The sequence below is a fragment of the Carya illinoinensis genome, chromosome 5 (genome assembly GCF_018687715.1).
Source record: "Carya illinoinensis cultivar Pawnee chromosome 5, C.illinoinensisPawnee_v1, whole genome shotgun sequence".
Lineage (NCBI taxonomy): Eukaryota > Viridiplantae > Streptophyta > Magnoliopsida > Fagales > Juglandaceae > Carya > Carya illinoinensis.
In genome coordinates, this window is record NC_056756.1 from 15,531,773 (window position 1) to 15,547,782 (window position 16,010).

Genomic DNA, 16,010 nt, shown 5'->3' on the forward strand with positions numbered 1-16,010 from the left:
GAAAAAAGCGGTACGTGGCTACATGCCACTCAAGTGTTCCTCAGCAAATTTATTTATTTATTTTTAAACGGAATGATTAAAGAAGCAATTTTAAACTTATTAGTGTATTTTAAAAAAATTATATATATATATATATTTAAATTTATTAAAAAATATGGGAAAAAAAAAAAAGAAAAAAGAAGAAGAAGAAGTACAAGAAGCAATAATAAGGCAAGTTCGATTTGAAGAATGAAGAAAATCAAAAGACCTTTCCAATCTCGCAAGTGTCGAACATTCGCACCAGCTTATTGTAGAGGATGCGGTCATCCCTACCAGTGTTGCTCTCAAGCAATGCACTTTGCACAAGTTCCTGATGCGGCAGAAAATACATTAGATACATAAAAACATAGAACAAAGAACAAAAGAAAAGGACAGGGCGGGAATGAAACATTAATTGAATTGCACACTCCGACCTCGACATCCCTGTGGGAGAGGAACTTCCCCAAGTTGTGGAATGATCAACCTCATATCTTCAACCTGAACACAACAGAATCTCCTTATCATACAGATCATGATATGCTGTTAAAAGAAATGAATAAAAAAAATTTACCCTAATGTAGCCAACTCGATTCCGGTCATAAAACCTAAAAGCCTGTTTCAGACTTGAAAAATAACAATAATAAAATGATTATGAGAGAATCTAACCAACACACGAAATAATTTCAGAAAAATAATTAAAGCAAGCGAAGGGTTCCTTACCTGCAATAGTTCTTTGTCAACAGCAACCTCCTTCACAGAAGAAGTCTCTATCTCTCCAGTATCTGTCTTTCCATCTTTTCTCTTACGCATTTCCTCACCAGACTTGGGCTTTGTCTCTGCAGCTTTCGGTTTCTCCTTAAGAGTTTCCTCTGCTTTGTCAGTTTCCATTCCAGACACCTTTTCAGGCTCAGCACTCAGGTCCCGTCTTCCCCTCTTCTTCATTATTCACATAAGATGACTCGTGTTGCATATTGACTCCTCCATTTCTTCATATTCTTCAGGATCTTCCTCTGGATCTTCATCACCATCTGTTTCATCTTCCATTTTCAACTCATCAACATGATCAACAGATTTATCCTCCTCAGCCTTGGTTTTATTAGCATCTGGATGAACTACACCATCTATTTCAGTACTAGATTTGTCTTTCACATGGAGCTCATTAGTCCTCAGTCGCTTTGCTGGTGATTTTTTGTCCCGTTCCTTCTCATGGGCTTCATCCCGCTGCCTCTTACGTTGATTTCTTTTTGCCACAAATTTTATGCGTAGTTTCTGTCCAAATAGAAAATGCAAATAAATGAAGATGTCTCGGTAAAAGAATCGAGTACATGTTGATTGTCTACACCAACCTGGAGAAATGTTAAAAGACGACAACCCATCTGATACTGAAGCATTTCAAACAACGATTCAGCAAATAATGACAACTGCAAGGGGGAAAAAAAAAATACAGTAAAGAGGGAGCAACAAGCTATAATCTTGATCTAACCACATCAAAAGAACCAAACACTAGGCAAACCTCAAATGATGATTCGTCAACGTCCTTGTCAGTATAATCCAAGACTGAATCCAGAGAAAGTGACACTGAACGAAGCTGTAACGGAAGATCCACAATCAGGCACAGTACATAAAATATATATTAGATAAGGTAAAAAATTAGAATGAAAATTCATGTAAAGAATGCCATCATCAACCTACTTTTGAATCCTTGCTACATTTTGTCTGTAATATCAATCCAGAGTGTCGAGGAGGTTCTTCAGGCTTTCTCTTTTCTTTCAATTCTTTTTTTGATTTGCTTCTAGACTCATCTTTTCCTTCGTTGTCCTTTTTTTTTCTTTTTTTTTCTTTCTCATCTTTGGATTTCTCCCCATCTTTTGATTTTCCACCCTTGCTACTATGGTCGTCCTTCGGTGAAATTTTCTGCTTGTCAACCTCAATCTCCAATTTGATCCCCTGGCCACTTTCCTCACCCGATCTTTTTCATCCTTATCATCCTTGTCAGTCTTTATTTCTGTTTTGCTTGGATCAACAGTATCATCTTGCATCTTTGTGATAAGAGTTTTAGTATTGTTCCGGGGAACCATTTTCTTTTCTGATCTTTTGATCTCACTGACCTGATTGTCTGCATCTGCCGCTTGCCCCACCATATTTTCTGTTTCATCAATTGCCCCAACTACCTTAATCTCATCTCTGTCCACATCTTTCTTAGTGTCAGCAATCCTGTCACCAGATTCCAAACCTTCGACCTTTCTTTTAGCCACCCTCTTAATTATTTTTTTCTTCACAGTTGTTTTTACAGCAGTACCTTGCACAACCGTAGTAGTGCATGGATCTGAATTATTCTTTGGTTTGTCTTCAATATCTTCATTCCGAGCAGTTTTTACCACTGGAACCTTTCTTATCACCTTTTTTCTAACAAATGTTTTAACCCCAGCAGGAGCACCGGAAGATTCATCTGGTAGATCAGGAATCTATGAGTTGGCATTCTTATCTCCATTATTCTTCTCATCTGGGCTGTCATTTTGTTTGCTGGCACTATCATGAGCGGTCTTATCAACAACCTTCTGTTTGACAATCTTCTTTATAATCTTCTTCTTTGCAGGCTTCACACCGCCACTTGTCTGAGCATGAACAGATTCTCCTTGTTCCTTCTTCTCTACTGTCATGTTTTCCTTACCTGTTTCAGTCCCACCTTTTTTCTCAAGTATTTTGTCATTTCCATCAACCTTTTCTTCAACTGTGATCCCTTTCACATCGTTGACATCTTTCTCCTTTTTGTTAACATCTTCTGATTGTCCAGAGGATGTACACATCTTCAGATTGTCCAATTTGTCTACCTTTTTGAGATCTTTTGTGGAATCCTTTTCCTTATCTAAATCAAAACCATAGAGAAACAAATGATCATGATGACATTCATGAGAGGGAGGGAAAGGGAGAGGGATAGAGAGAGAACCATCCAAAACAGCTAAAGTTACCTTTGATCCCATCTTTCGTCTCTCTAGACCTCTGAAACAACATACCATTATGTTAGTGAGGAAGTCAACAAATTCAAAGATTTCCCATGGTAGAGGGTTGAAGCACAAAATAAGCAAATGCGCATAAATTTTCATGACAAGACAAGGTTGCCAAAACTGTCACACCAATGCTCCATAAGAAGGATGAATAAAAGGCAACCCGTGGATGAGGTCAGTTCAATAATGTTAAGTCCAGACATATTTCAACAAAACCACTTTTACATTAATGTCATATCATGCATGCCACATCAAGTTCTTCAAGTTTGATTGCTGCACATCCAGGTAGCGCTACAGACTTGAAAGTTGAAAATGGTTTTTTACTAACAAAATGTTTTCTAGAATTGATAAATATCAAGCATCATACTCAAAGCACATGAATAACAATGCTTTCTGCAAGCACGTATTGAGTTCTTGTTTCTGCTTGAATATGAACTATACATATAATTAAAAAAAAGCTATCAAAATATGTGTATATATATTGAAAGACACTTTGGCATTAGCAAAACTGACAAAACCACAGGGCTTTGTTAGGCTCATTTTCCTAGATAAGTTTATCCCTTTTGTTTTTTTTTATTTGGACCCCAACTAGGTGTTTTCTCTTGTATGCATCCAGAGTACTTGGCTACATCTATTGGCATTAATAAATTTTTACTTACCCAAAAAAAAAAAGCTGACAAGACCACAGTTCCAAATAATATAACTACGGACCTCTTTTTTCAATGTAAGTTGCCGCTCTCTCTCAGCAATAGCCTTCTTGTGAGCAAACCATTGGTCTTTCCATGCTTCCAATGAGGGGAGACATTCGGACAAATCTGGAACAAACAATACAGTCGCCTCCTTATGGCTAAACAGTCCATCACTTCCGACTCTATCGTAGTGTATCTGTTAGACTGGTCGGAGATAGAGATGATTCTAAATAAAAGCAGAGATGAAATTTAACGTGGTTCGGCAATTGCTTACGTCCACAGATGCTGTAACTTCACTATGAAACAATTTTTACAAAAAATTCTCTCTCTGTAAACTCTCTCTGCTCACCCACTCTCTCTCTCTTCTTTCTCTCCCACACTTTGGCCCTTTTTGCACATTTAAGCTCTCCTATTTATAGGAGAGCAGGCCACTTACAGTACAGCAATCTGCTGCAGAAACTAAGGGGTGGGTGCCTAATAAAACAAAAAGAGAAACGGTGCTGGGATGCCTAATATGCCAAAGGAGCAAACGGTGCATGACTCACCGTTCACCGTTTTGTCTCCACTCATAACAATCTCCCACTTGGAGACAAATGAGTCTACATATCTTCATAGCAACCATCACAGGAACTTCAAGTCATGCCTTTAAGTACGGAGGCCAGCTGAAACTACACACAGCTTTAGTTTGTCAGCAGTAACTACTTTTGTGAACATGTTTGCTGGGTTCTCTGTTCCTCGAATCTTCTCAAGTATCAGCTGTCCACTATCAAGAAGAGATCGGATAAAATGGTATCGCAACTATATGTATTTTGTTCTGGAATGAAAGGCTGGATTCTTTGCAGGAAAAATAGCACTCTGACTATCACTGTGCAGAATACCTTTTTCATTTTTCTTTCCCAATTCCTCCAAGAATGACTGCAACCAAACCATTTCCTTCCCTGCTTCAGTTATAGCAACGTATTCCGCTTCTGTAGTTGAGAGAGCAACAATCTTCTGTAACTTAGAAGCCCACGATACAGCTGTACCACCCAGAGTATACACAAATCCAGTAGTACTTTTTCTGCTGTCAACGTCACCTGCTAAATCAGCATCTACATATTCTTATAGTTTTAAACCTGCTTTTGTAAAGCATAGTGACGTATCTGAAGAGCCTTGTAGATATCTTAAAATCCACTTGACTGCTTCCCAATGCTGCTTTCTTGGATTACTCATGTACCTGCTCACAGCTCCCACTGCTTGTGCAATATCTGGCCTTGTACAGACTATAGCGTACATAAGACTACCAATAGCAGATGCATAGGGTATTCTGTTCATGCATTCTTGCTCTTCCTCCGTCTTTGGCGACTGATCCTTAGTTAGTCGAAAGTGACTAGCTAAGGGTGTGCTCACTGGTTTCGCCTTGTCCATGTTAAACCTTCTGAGCACCTTCTTCACATACTCTTCCTGCGAGAGCTTTAGAGTATCATTAGCCCTATCTCTAATAATTCTCATACCAAGGATTTGTTTTGCAGCACCCAAATCCTTCATCTCAAACCATTTTGACAACTGCTTCTTCAGTTTATTGATCTCCTCGATGCTTGACCCTGCAACGAGCATATCATCCACACACAACAGTAGGATAATATAAGAGTTGTCAAAATTCTTCATATAGCAACAATGGTCAGACTGTAGTCTTGTAAATCCATTACTGCACATGAAGTTGTCAAACTTTCGATACCATTGTCGTGGAGCTTGTTTTAGACCATATAAGCTCTTCTTCAATTTGCAAACTAGATTTTCTTTTCCCTTCACTGAGAATCCTTGTGGCTGGTGCATATAGATGTCTTCCTCCAAATCACCATGAAGGAATGTAGTCTTCACATCTAACTGTTCAAGATGTAGATTCTCTGCAGCCACAATTGCCAACACTAGCCTGATCGTGGTCAATTTTACAACTGGGGAGAAAATGTCTGTGTAGTCGACACCTTCTTTTTGTTGAAATCCCTTCACGATCATTCTGGCTTTGTAGCGCTTGCTGCCATTGTGCATTTCCTTAATTCTGTACACCCATTTGTTGTGCAAAGCCTTCTTGCCTTTTAGAAGCTTAGTTAGCTCCCATGTCCGATTTGACATTAGTGACTCCATCTCATCTTGCATGGCTTTCTCCCACTTGATCAAATCTTCAATTCGTAGAGCTTCATCATAACTTTTCAGTTCACCACTATCTGTTAGCAGGATGTAGTGTAGAGATGGTGAGAACCGCTGTGGTGGCCTGATCGTCCTTGAAGATCTTCGAATAACAGTGAGTGGTGTACTTTGTTCGATCTGTGTATCAACATTCTCTTGATCCTCATTCTGATCAGTGTTGACTCGAGTAACATCAAAGTCAACAACCTCAAGTTTCTTTGGCTGCTCCTCAGGTTCAGCTTGTGACTTAGCTTTGTACAGAATCTGCTCATTGAATATCACATTTCTACTTTTGATGATTTTGTGATTTTAATCATCCCAAAATCGATAGCCAAATTCTTCATCACCATAACCGATGAAAAAACATTTTCTAGATTTGGCTTCTAACTTATTACGATCAGTAGAATCTATGTAAACATATGATACACAGCCAAAAACTTTCAAATGGGAAAGATTTACCTTCTTTCCGCTCTAGACTTCTTCTGGTAGATCGAACTTTAAGGGAACTGAAGGTCCCCGGTTAATCAAATAGGCTGCAGTGTTAACTGCATCAACCCAAAAACATTTAGGCAATCCTGAATTCAGCCTCATGCTTCTGGCATGTTCGTTGAGAGTTTTGTTCATGTATTCATCTACGCCATTCTGTTGCGGTGTCCCGGGAATAGTCTTTTGAAATCTAATCCCATTTGCAGCATAGAATTCTTTGAACCCTCCGTCGATGTACTCTTCGCCATTGTCTGACCTCAGACATTTCAACTCCAAGCCTATTTCATTTTCAACCATGGCTCTCCACTTCTTGAAAGTGTCAAATGTGTTAGATTTATTTTTCAAAATATAAACCCATACTTTCTTGCTTGAGTCATCAATAAAGGAAACATAGTACCGCGATCCTCCAAGAGAAGCAACTGGGGATGGCCCCCACAAATCTGTGTGCACTAACTCCAACTTTGTAGACTTTGGAGTTCTGCCATTTTTCAAGAAACTAACTTTTTTTTGCTTCCCAAAAATGTAACCTTCACACATGTCGAAATCAGTTGATTCCAACTTTGGTAACTTCCCCTTGGATAATAGTACTTTCATTCCTTTCTCACTCATGTGACCAAGCCTTTGATGCCATAGGTTGGCATTTGCGTCAGCAATTGCAACAGTATCTCTAATGCTTGAAGTCATGTATAGAGTACCTGTTTTTGTGCCTCGAGCTACTACCATAGCTCTTTTTGTTATCTTCCACGTGCCACCGGTAAATAGTACCGAATGCCCATCAGCATCAAGTTGTCCTACAGAAATTAGGTTCCTCATGAGCTTGAAAACATGTCGCACCTTTTGTAGCAACCTTGCACTTCCATTGGGCGGATTGATTGGTACATCTCCCATACCTTCGATTTCCAACGCTTCACCATCTGCTAAGTACACCTTTCCAAAATCACTAGTGTCATAATTCTGCATGATTTCTCGGTGTGCTGTAGTGTGAAATGAGGCTCCTAAATCTAACACCCAAGATTCAATTTGGTTGTCGATTAAAAAGAGTAAAGCATTTTGGAGGTCTTCTGTTGTGGCATTAGCAGAGTCATGCTCATTCTTCTTCTTTGCTTCCTTGTAATTATTTCTGAAGTGGTCAATCTTGCCACAATTCCAGCACTGTACTTGTTTTCCAGACCTAGATTTACTTATGCCTCTTCGGGACTTTGACCTGTCCCAATTTGAACTTCTACTAACTCCTCTACCTCTCGTCTCGAGATTTAAGGCAGAATTGGAAGTTGATGCTTCTCCTGTATCTCTTCTGCAAGCTTCCTCGCTAAAAATATGGTCCCAGATATCTTGATACTTCATCTTTGTTTTGCCATAAGAATTGCTAACAGCTGTTCTAATGGCCTCCCAGCTTTTTGGCAATTGAGCCAGAGCAATCTGTGCACATACTTCATCATCAAATTCAATCCCCACTGAAGCTAATTGATTGATGATGGTGTTGAACTCATTCAGATGCTAAATAACTGGAGTTCCTTCTGCCATTCTCAAGTAGAATAGCTTGTACATCAAATTTTTGGCAATTGAGCCAGAGCAATCTGTGCACATACTTCATCATCAAATTCAATCCCCACTGAAGCTAATTGATTGATGATGGTGTTGAACTCATTCAGATGCTAAATAACTGGAGTTCCTTCTGCCATTCTCAAGTAGAATAGCTTGTACATCAAATGCACTTTGTTATTGGCTGATGGCTGCTCGTACATGTCTGATAGAGCTTTCATCAAATCCGCTGTGGTCTTTTCCTTTCCCACATTGTGTGCAGCTGATCTTGACAGTGTTAGTCGAATGACTCCCAACACTTGTCTATCAAGAAAACTCCAATCTTAATTGCTTATGTCATCTGGCTTTCTTCCTAGGAGTGAAAGATGTAGTTTCTTCCCATAGAGATAATCCTCTATCTGCATTCTCCAGTAAGCAAAGTCTGTACCGTCAAATTTCTCAATACCAACACCTTTAGCTTCTTCTCCAATAAATGAGTTCAAATTTGAATAAAAAAAAAGATCACCGTTGCTTCCAAAACACTCGAATTAGCTGGAAACGAGTCCAAAATTGTCAAAATTGGATCAAAATTGAGTTTAAAAAGGCCAAAACAGTTTCGGCCAACCAGAGTGCGACAAGTGGCAGGATGACTTCGGCTCGGCTCAGGAACACGGCTCGGCTTAGTAACACGGCTCGGCTCAGCTCAGACATACGGCTCGGCTAGGCTCAAGAACACGGCTCGGCTTGGCTCAGCGAGTGCAGTACACGTGTAGGTTCCTCTAGAGCGCGTGGGAGCGTGTAATTCACGCGTCTTTCTCCTCAAGGGCGCGTGGGGGCGCGTGAGTTGCAGTAGATGCACGCGCCGATCTTCTTGAGCGCGTGTGGGCTCCTCTGACCTCCATTTCTGATTCCGTTTAAGGCAACGGATTCGTCTCGACACGAGAAATACCTTGGAGTTGTCAAAAATTAATTTCAACCAACTTGAATTTTCAGGCAGCTCGAACTAGAGCTCTGATACCAGTTGTTAGAGACTGGTCGGAGATAGAGATGATTCTAAATAAAAGGAGAGATGGAATTTAACGTGGTTCGGCAATTGCCTACGTCCACAGATACTGTAACTTCACTATGAAACAATTTTTACAAAAAATTCTCTCTCAATAAACTCTCTCTGCTTACCCACTCTCTTTCTCTCTTCTTTCTCTCCCACATTCTGCCCCTTTCTGCACATTTAAGCTCTCCTATTTATAGGAGAGTAGGCCACTTATAGTGCAGCAATCTGCTGCAGAAACTAAGGGGTGGGTGCCTAATAAAACAAAGAGAGAAACGGTGCTGGGGTGCCTAATATGCCAAAGGAGCAAACGATGCATGACTCACCATTCACCGTTTTGTCTCCACTCATAACAGTATCTGCATGTGCCAAGAAGAATTAAAAACTAGATCCCAATCCAAGAAGCACGTGCAAGTAATTAAAGACAGAAAATATCTGAGTACAAGCCAGGAAATCAAGAGTCCAAGAACATAATTCATTTCCATCCATCTCATATTCGCTATAACAAAGAGACCGATAAATTGCAAAAATCAACCTCAAGCTACCATGTCAATTCTCAAATGCACATCCAAATTAGATCTCTTCTTTTGTTGCTAATCTTTCCTAGGTAAATAACACAAAAAACCCCTCAAACTACAACTTTATTCTTGAACACACTTCCAACTAATGACTTATGACAACTAATCTTTCTTGGGTCAGATTAGGATGTTAAATTGGATGATATTATTCACATTTAATAAATCGTTGTGCATGGACTTAGCCAATAATTTATATGCCCCATTCGTGGAAACAATTATGTAGTTTGTATGTGGGGCATATAATGAGTGAGATGCAACCAAACAAAACAAAATACCAGCGAAGAAGTCAGCTTCCAAAGATTACAAAAATTACACTAAACACCACCTATTTAATGTAGGGGTGTTCATCCGGATCCGGATCCGGATATCCAGCCATAACCGGATCTAGATCCAGATTTCAAAAACTGGCGGTTATCCGCCCGGATACAATCCGGATTCATTCCGTGCGGATAATCGGATTCAATCCGGATATCCGGGTTGTAACCAGATATCCAGATTTTTTGTTTTTTTTTTTGTTTTTTTGCTTTTTTTGGCTTAAAACTCAGATATCCGAGTTATAACCCAGATTCAATCCGGGTTTTGTAATAATTAAAAAAAAAACTTGTAATTCTAAAAACAAATTATGGTGCTTTTTTTTTTAAAATATAAAATTTGATATCATGTTCAAATTGCCCAGATTTTTTTTAATAATTTAAACACTTTAAAAGTTTTTTTAAAAAATAAATTGATGAACAAAATAAATGCAAAATAGATAATATTGCTGTTACATAACAATGCAAAACATAAATTTACAAAGAAAAAAATAAATAATAATACATCACAATTAATTAAACTAATACAATGTCACTACTCTTAACCAATCAAAAAAAAAAAAAAAAAACAATGTCACTGCTCTTCATATCTTCAATCCGGATTTGGGGTAAGCTGCACAATTAGACTAGATATTTCACCATCAAATTGATTAGTAATTGCAGCAGCTATAATAGAACCATACCATAGCATCAAAATGCATTCCATAAGCTTATTAGAATAGAGAAAAAAGCATTCCAGACCATCTAATTTAAAAAGCTAAAAAGAATGTCTTGTTTCATTTAAAAATTGCTTGTGAACATGGGAGTTTCATTACATCATTTAGTGCCACAAAAATAACAATATACTCAAGAGGCCTGTACAGTGTTGAATTCAGTCAAACAAAAGTTAAGAAAGAATCATTTAGTGGGGAGGGTGGTGACCAATTACAGAAAACAGAAAAGACAAGAATGAAGGGCACAAAACACAGGATAAACAGAGCAATTCAACAAAGAAGGGAAAACATTGTTACATGCAATATGTTGATCTAATCTTGAAAACATTAAATAATATCCTCAGTCGAAGTAAATAGTGAAAGCTGTGATAAAAAGGTTGATCAACATATTGTGTCGTGTTAAAAATGAATATCGGATAGCACATTAATCCAAATCACGTACTTCCTGAACAGCCTCTCTTAACACTCAAATGCTCCTACCCCTTACCGGTCTTTAATTCAATCATTTCCATATCAATATGCGAAAAAAAAAATACTGATTTTAGAATCCATATGAAAGCCATTGAACCATAATGAAGAAAAAAAAATCTAGGTCTCAAATTTCCTTACCCAGATCTATTTAATGTTTCCATAATCATGTCATTCTCCAGATGAAAAGAAAAAATTGTGAGAATTGATTCATGGACCACGTACAAAACCCAATCTGAGCTCCACAAAGTATTGATTTCATGCAAGATGTTCTCGATACAATCAATTAATTAATTCGTTCACTGAATGAAATATATATAGTGATATTGTCATAAATATACCCCAGACTTTTCATATTACTCCAAAAATAAATAATAGACAGATTGGGAATGGTAATACTACAAAGTACAGGAAAAGATGGATAGATCACCTGGTTGAAGAAAATTATTGGGCATCCTCTTTTGAAGCCGACCTAAAAATATAAGCTTCAAAATCCTACCATGCTCAAAGAGTAAACAAGAAGATTAGAAGATAAATAGAGAACTAGAAGTAGAGAGAAACTGGTGCATCCTATATGCTAGTTATGAAGAAACCCAAACAAGTAACCCACCATGAGAGACTAATAAAACCCAAAACCCACAATAAAAAAGGGAAGGAATAAACAGAAACTTAGATTTGAGATTGAATAAACACGGGTAGCATACCAACAGATCTGTAACCAAAAAGCAAATCTATAAACATAGAAACTTAGATCTACAAGCACATAAACTCAGATCTACAAACATATAAACTTAGATCTAGCCAAAGTGGGAAACAGAGGAAATACCCACTAAATTCATATGATATTAGTACATTCTAATGGCATAAATGACTGCAGACTCAACATTTCAAAAGATAAAATCAATATATTCAACCATAAAGTTACTTACGCCTTAAACCCTATGATGTCCTTCGAGTGTGATTGAATTAGAATAACTCCTTTCTCAAGGGAAGGAATTAAAAAAGAATAAAGAGTGGCGGTTGGTTCTTTGGAGCCTTTTGTGTGGGGTATGCATCCTTAAAAGCAAGACAAACCTGAAGAAGAGGGTAACTAAGAGCAAGGAACCCTTACAGTCGTGAACCCCTCTGAGATTCATCTTTATGAGCTGGTCGTCAATGAACCTGGACACCGTGCCATGATGGGTCTGTGCTGATGACACTAAAGAGAGGGATGTGAGATGATCGAGACTGAAGAGAGGGAGAAAATGGCTTGAGGTTTTGGCCAGAGAGAGCTAGGGAGAGAGCAACGAATCGAGGATGTCACCTGGAGGTTGGGATGAAAAGTGTTTCGGCTTGACCTAATCAATAATTTTGTTTAAATAGTGCGGTGCGGTCACGGGCAACCGCGTGGCCAAACCGGATCCATGTCCGGATCCAGGCGGTTACAAATTTATCTTAACTGCATAGAAATAATCTGGGCGGTGATCTTCCGGATATGCGGTTTTCAAGCCGGACTGGATAAAAATCTGGTCCGGATGCACAACCTTAATTTAATGAAACCAAGAAGCCTCAAAGGGGCTATATAAAAGGTTAAATTAAATCACTAATATTTATGATCCTAAAACACAGCCAAAACAGAGGAATAGAGTAAGAATATTTATTCAAACTATCATGTTGGAAATGAAAACACAGTTTTTGGCACATCACAGTTACAGATGGGCTTCATGCTGTTGAAACATAACAAGGCAGCTTAAATCACAACCAAACCATCTCCTGATTCACAAGCCTAATATTTCAAAAAGGAAAATGGCTCATATACAAAGTAGAAGTCTTGCAGGGATTTCATTCCTGGTCATCCATAAACAACCCAAAAGGCATGATAAATTTGCTATTAAAGCCGCAAGGACTAGGTTCAACATTATCAAAAAACTCAAATGTAACTGAAGAGGTCCTTTAAATGTAGCAATCATTAAAAGCAATTCCTACCTCAAGAAAACGATTCCAATGGCAGCAATTCTGAAAATCAAGTGGAGTAATATTTTTTGCATGTCTGCATAACAAAATCAATTTCTTTAAGTTAAAAAAAAAAAAGTTAATTATTGATATCCCGATGCAAAAAACTGATAGCGAATACAAACCTAAGGGTTGCTCGAACTAATGGGGTGTCGTCAACTGATGGATCGCCACCATCAACAGAATTCCATGGACCACCAATTGCCATCAAAGACTTGTCCTTTCTAAGCACAGCAAACCTGATGATATTGCAAATATGGGGTATGCGATTATCATAAGTGTTTTCAGATGATAGCTCTTCCATGGCATTCTTGCTAAGCCCACTCATCAAAATCATCTGAGCCAAGAAGACAAAGAAACCTTACTCAAGCACAACAAACTTCATAATAAAATTCACTATCCCACAAGGCAGCTTAAATCACAACCAAACCATCTCCTGGTTCCATCATGGTAAAACAAATCAGTTGAAAAACTCTGCAACATGTAAAGAGAGCTGGCACTCCATCCTTGGATATATCAGTATCAACAAAACACCTTGAAGTCCAAACAGATCAAAGCAGTAATGTTATCCTCCGCAGACTGGCAACTGTTTGCAATGCACCGCTTAAGTTAGATCATAGTACAATGGGGTAAGTTTATGTTTCATTTTTTCTAAGTAGTTATATATTATTTTTTACAGGGATTTATACATGTACATAGCTTAATTGGATTTCTTTTGTCCCTTTAAAGAAGACTGCTTGGTCAAAATTTAGAATGCTTTTTTTTATGGGTACACGTACATGTAAGGTAGCCTCTTCTTTATCACAAGGGTACTAGGCTTTGAGATACTCTGCATTGAGGAAAGGTTGTTTTTAAGAGTTAATCAAGCGAGTCAATTGATAGTATATACCTACATACAAAAGAGACAGTCATATTTGATCAATAGAGGAAAAAGACCAAAAAAATAAAGAAAAATACAAATTGAGCTTCAAAGAACCAGCATCTCTCTCACAAAGATTCCATGATTGTTCCAAACCCCAGCAACTGGTCCTATGACGAGGGTACCCTCATAGCCTTATCCCTCCCTCTTCCTATGATATATCCTACACGTGTGGTTTGAACATGAAAAAAACCTAACATGTGCGCCACATCAACATACTCCATTTGTCCTGTGAGTTCCACAATATAATTTCATCCGACCTGTACGTGTTACTTAGACCAAAACAATTCACAGGTAAAATCCTTTTTTGCGAATCTTCCACTCAATAGCTGGGAAAGCATCCATTTTATTCATGGAAAAACTCTGCAATAGAGCCCATGACAGCCTGACTTAGAGACGTCGGCATGATGCTATCCTACAGACCAATTTACTGCGTAGCAAACCATGCCTTAACTTTTTATCAAAAGTAGAGTAATCACTAAAATTTCTTATTATTTAAATAGTCTTCCATCTCCAGCAAGTAGTAAAGACTTCATCCCTAGGTGCGAGAAACAAAAAGTACGATTATTCATGGACTTACAACTAACTCATACAATATCCAATATAATTGCTCAAGTCTTCCCTAGCCAATCAGGCCTAGTTGCTGCTCTTGTATATGTCCCATGAACCTGGGCTATGCCTAGTTCTCATTAATAAAATCCTTACTGATTAAAAAAAAAAAAAAAAAAAACTACTTTGACACCATGGAAAAATTTGTTAACACCATCACTATGCAGCTTATATAACTTAATTATTTTAAATAAAAAGGAATTACCTTTGCATTCCCCATCGTATTTCCAGATTTTGTGGTTTCTTCAGCAAAAAGCTCAGCACACGAACCTTTCATGTTTAGCTTCTCTTCCTAAACAAAATCATGCTCAAAACTACTCCACTCAACAAGATATTAAACGATTAATCGTCAAAAGCAAAATGCTAATCTTGCTGCTTCGCCTCCTTGTGAGCTATCGGTGTTTTCATAGAATGTATGACCTTTGGGTGCACAAACAGGTTACGATTTAATTGATGGAGAGTAGGGTAAAATTTGGTGGTATGTGCTAAATAATTGTTAGGAGCTAGATTGATGACTATCTCAGGTATGTCGTTGCATGCTTCAAATAATTCTTGTTAAAAAGGTTAACTTTAACTTTTGGGCTTAAAATAATATTCTTTTGCACTTATATATAGTGAGCATGTGGACAAACTTAGGACAAAAGGTATAGAGAATATAGAGGCAAGACACAAGGAAGAATTTCCTAGATGGTTTGAACAATGTGTATGAACTAAAATTACATATATGTTAGATTTTAGAACTTTTAATTAATTATTTCCCTATTTCGATTATTAGATTTTGGAACAACTTACTCGTGATTACAATTCAGTTTCTCCTAAATTGTATGCATTGACCCAGTTATCCTTCAAATAGAGCAGTTTGATACACTGCATGCATGGTTCAAGGTTATAAATTCCATACTCTGGACCGGGAACATAATAGAAAGACTCAAAACTGTGGTGTGTTGGTCAAGGGGAGTCATACGTGATATTATCGGATTGAAATATTTGGGTGGGTCTGCAACATATGTCTTTAAATGTGATTGGTGGGATCTAGGCGGTGGTTAGGTTTCTATACATAGGGATAATCACTTTACGAGTGTCAATACTGCATCTAAATGATACGAAGATGATCCATTTGTATTGGCTTGTCAAGCTACCCAAGTCTATTACTTAATTGATTCAATGAAAAGCGTTGATGAAGATAGTGAATAGATAACTTGGCAAGTCATACAAAAATTTGTCCCTCACAATATATAGAAGCAGGAACGAGTGTGGATCACGAAAATAGTGGAGATGAGGATAACACTCTGATTGTAGAGGCCTACCAAGAAGATGGAGAGGGTATTAACTTGTTTGTTGACCTCTGTGCACTTGAGTTATTCCCCTTGTGTAGAGATGATGTCCCACCCATCCATCTCGACCCATCTGAAGTAAGTGAGGAAGAAGAAGACGAAGAAGAATCCAGAGATGAAGTGGATAAGGAGGACAAAGAAGAGGTTGATGAT

The 16,010-nt window shown here is 38.1% G+C and overlaps 1 pseudogene; it reads right to left on the minus strand.

Annotated features, from left to right (window-relative positions):
- Window positions 1-193: 193 nt before the first annotated feature.
- On the minus strand, window positions 194-14,800 carry LOC122310127 (annotated as a pseudogene).
- Between the last annotated feature and the right edge of the window lie 1,210 nt (window positions 14,801-16,010).